The following is a 4,585-nucleotide window of genomic DNA, read 5'->3' on the forward strand; positions in this document are numbered from 1 at the left end:
TTTTTAAAAAGAAAAAAAAAAAGTGTGGAACTGCTCTACCACAGATCTTTCTCTGTCACGACACTGTAGCCTGTCCTTCTGCAGTGACTTCTTGAAGGTGAACAGTTAGAAAGTACACTAGAAAGTTAGACTGGATTTCAGAATTAGTTACTAGTCTTATAATTTCAAAAGCTGAAGTGCTAATGCAGGGTAACAGCTTACTGTTCCTTTTGTCCCTATTAATGCACTTGCTGTTACTTAGTTCTATTTGTAACTCCGTGGAACTAGCTGAAGTTCAACATTTCTTTTCCAATTCCTCCACCTTCAAGGCTAGTTATACCCCTACCCCAATTTTTAAAGCAACAAGAAGACATATTGATGTAACCTGTAAATGATTTTAGCCAATTGCCTGAAAAAAATCCCCAATTGTTAGCTGTCAACAGGGAAAGTAACAAGTTGAAGGTCTGAATGTCAATCAGTGTGGCCCAGCTGGTGAGACCTATAGCATGTAATGTAGTTAACTTATGAAGTCCAATGTGGACCAGCTCCATACTGCCTGCCCTGGCTGACTGCAGTGGCCCTGTGGCTTCAGTGGCTCCTTGGAAGACTATACAAAGGAACAGATTGCCATGGATTTGTGAATCTATCTATAACAGTTTAGGAAATTGTCATCCATAACTGCCTTACACTAGCTCATCCTCCTTTTTCTCCATTTTGCCTCATCTCTCCATGCCTTAGTTCTCTGTGAGCCCACGTGTTCTCAGAACTTCTCTTTAATTTTATGCCTCTAGTTCCTCCTGGATGCCAGCCAGAGTTCTGGATTCCTCTCTTCTGATCAGTCTTGAATCATTTTTACTCATGGATATTTTATACCTACAAAACACAAAAGCTGGAAGTCTTCCTTTCTTATTTCTCAATGGTGGTCATTGACTGATCAAATTTCCCTTTTATTTCTGCATTTTATTTTCTGGTTCTCTGCTTCTGATTTTGTTTGGCAATCTCTCCTCACAGCATAACATTTCATAGGACTTCTAAATCCGTTGTTTTTTTTATTTCCTGGAGGCATTTGTCTGATGTGGACATTACCAGATGATACAGGTACCCTACCGGAAAAATAGTAATCTAATTTATAGTAGATTTGATGCTTGTGTTCGATTCATACTTTTCACTCAGTGTCTCAAATTCCTATATATGGTATGGACAGCATGTGTCTGTCTTCTGGCAGAACTACAAGTGACAGCCTGCTCTTTTTTGTTGCACAGGGAATGTATTCCCAGGTAAATTATAACTCCTTCTTGTCAGGAACTCAGTACAATTTTGGTTCATTATTTTCCAGGCTTAATACTCAAAGCCTGTTCTGATGAAGTAACTTAAATTGTATATGCATCCTTTCAAATTCTTGTAGCATGATGTGAGGGAATTAGTTAATCTGCCTGGAGCTTTACTACCTGTATTGCTAACCCAACATGCATTTTTGGAAGTGTCTGTTACTGTGCTTTTGTACACATTGTGTACAAGTGCAACTGCATGTGCTCTTTCCAGACAACGCTGCTTGCTAACAATTAAAAAAAAATGATTGTAGAATGCATTATATGAAGCATTTTCTTCTAACTGTAGTCAAAGCAACAAAGGAAATCTGTAAATGAGATCATGTCATCTTTTCAAGTACTACATTGAGATCTATGCCAAAAAAGTTGTTAAATACCATCTGATTCTTTTTTTTTTTTTGTTATGAAAACTTTCTTATTTCAGAAACATCAGTTCTTTTCTATCTTCCTCTCCTGAGCTTTGAATTGGTTTCCTTCAGAAATACTTTTGCAACATTTGAGAAAACTACCATCCCTTCTCACAGTCTTTGAAAAATGGGAGAATAGAGGTGATTACTGTTTCCTCCATGTAAGACTTTTTTTTCCCCTAGACTAGTGCTAGTACAAAATAAATCTGATAGCATCTTGTTAACCCACCTTGCCTGTTATAGAAATATTACAATGCTGAATCCTGAAATGTCATTATGATTGAATTCTCAACAGATCTGAGCTGTCTCGTTTAGCATTACATTGTGAAGTGATAATTGTCTTCAACAAAGCCACTTTGGTTACAATACAGCACAGTCTTTACATTTTGCAACACACCTGCCCCATATATACTTTTCTTAACTCAGAACAGATTCACAGAAGTATAAGCACAGAAAGAGTCAGTTTGGGAATAGGAGTGAAAAATGCTTTCTCATAACATAAACAGACTCATATGAAGTTGAAGATTTGCAATGTTGATTTCCAATACCATTTCTTTCTCCACTTATTTCTAAAATAAGAGTCTGTTGCACGACAGTCAGCCTTTCAATGACATCATAACCTCACAAAATCATTGGATACCTTTGAAAATCCACCTGCATGTTTGTAGTGCTTGTGACAGTCACAGGGCTCTACATGGATGCTTGGTGTTACCTGCTACTGGCTTCTTCCCTCCTTCTGGTACCACGATAAGTCTTACTCTCCTGTCTGAAGAAGTTTAGAGGGGCCCCATCCACTGTGGCAGAAGCAGGTATGGGAGGAGGAAGAGTGAGAACAAAGATAGACCAAAAAGATATGTCTTCAAATGGACTGTGCTGGCTCCAAGGTTGCCAACATGACTGCATTTTGGCAGACACAGTCTGAAAGCATGAAACATTTACTAGGTTAGGGGTCCCTTAGGATCTGGATGAAAGAGAAAAACATCTGAACACGTGCATGATACAGCTTAAGAGCTGCAGTTTCCCAAAGAGACAGAAAGTTTTATATTTCAAGCTATGGAAATATGCAACAAAAGTAGAACCAAGTACAATTCACAAGTACATTCAGACACTTGTGGGGTTGGTCCTGCTCCAGTACAGTGAAGGGGAAAGCCTGGCTGAAGAACTTGACTCCAGAGATGCTTTACGTTACAGTGCATTTTGCAGCTGGTGAACTGGCAAGTTGGCACCGAAAGTATATTGCTTATCCAGATCTGCTTTTGATTTCTGATTTGATTTAGACAATTGTCTAATTCAGTTTTGACGACTCACCTTCATTTCTAACTGTTTCTGATTTATTTCTGACTCCTCATTCTACTGCTGTCTTGGTGACTAACAAGAATGTGAAAGAATTCTTTTTGCTTTCAGTGAACATCTGTTAATGACTTTTGTGGCCTAAGTCAATAGGAAAGTGGCAATATACTGCAGCCAAAAATTTTGGGGCTTTTTTTTCTTTTCTTTTTCTTTTAGGGGGTATAGTTGAAGATGTTTGGTGTGAGGTGAATTAAAGCAGTTTTGGTTTTATATTACAACGTCATACACTTAGTAAATTTCCATAGAATTGATTTTGAACAGAAAAAGTATAATACATGGCCATACTTAACTAATCTGGTGAACTGTTTTTAATCTGTTGGGAGGGTAGTTTTGTGACTTCATTCTTTAAACAAGGTGAGTCATTTTTGAGTCAGCAGCTCTGTGTCATTGCTGGCTTAACGCACTATGGTTTCACCTTGTAGTGCATGTTTGATTCAGAAGACACTTCTATTGAGTGAACACAGGAAGATATTAATGCTGTGTCTCTCCCAAGAGGGATGGTACTGTAGCTTAGCTTAGCTGTTTTTAACCCTTCATGGCTCTGAGCTGCTCCATGAACCAGTCTGTATTAGTGCTTCCCAGTGCCTATAGACTGCATTTCCCGTGCATCTCCAACAGTCTGCCTCCAGCAGACCCAGTGTGTGGAGATGGGCTGCAGCTTTCTGCCTTAGCTGTCATAAAGCCGGAGGGTCCCATCTACATGGCATCCAAGACAAGATACCCTTGCCGACATTAGCAATTTTGCAAGACCTTGCTCTATAGCAGAGACAGCCCCTCCAGCATTTGTACCATGTAGTACTCACCTGCCTGTCACATAAGGTCCTTCTCAGTTCAGTCCTCTCAGCATCTTCTCATTTCATGGCCAAGGCATGTGGCAACCAGCCTCTCACAGTAGCTGGGAACTGGGAAGGCAGAACAGGAAAAAGAGGAAAGGGAGGTGTGCCAGCTCTATTCTAAACCTGCTTGTCCCCTTCCTGTGTGCATAATGGGAAATCAGCTCCACCACAGGACCTTTGGAAGGCTGGCTGTGCTCTGTGTAGCTGACTGGTCTGAACTACTAACAAAAATGTCATATATATTTGAGTCATAAAAGGCAAGTGCCTGAGAGCCCTCTGTACCTTCCCTCCATACATTGCAACTGTCAATCCCCTCACTGCAAACCCCAGGCTTACATAAAACCTGCAAGCACATCCCGAGACTTGTCTCCTGTTACTGAAACTCCTTGCAGCACCTGACCTAGACAACTAGCTGTTGCCTGAACACCATGAGTATTGTTGGAGCAGCCCTGCTCCCAGTGGCACGTACTGTCTTTTGGCCTTGTTGCAGTGCCCTGCATGGCTGTGCACAGCCCTTTGCCCAGGCCGAGCTGGAAAGTGCATTCCACCCTTAGAACTGTATATATTGTAAGAGATATGAGAGTCTTGAGTTATGCTGAGAGCTAAGGGTATGTGATCTCCAGACAATAAAATAAAATCAATACTATCTAAAAGCACTGACAGTTCTAAAATTACAAAGTACCCT

This window comes from Falco punctatus (assembly GCF_963210335.1).
Source record: "Falco punctatus genome assembly, chromosome: 5".
Lineage (NCBI taxonomy): Eukaryota > Metazoa > Chordata > Aves > Falconiformes > Falconidae > Falco > Falco punctatus.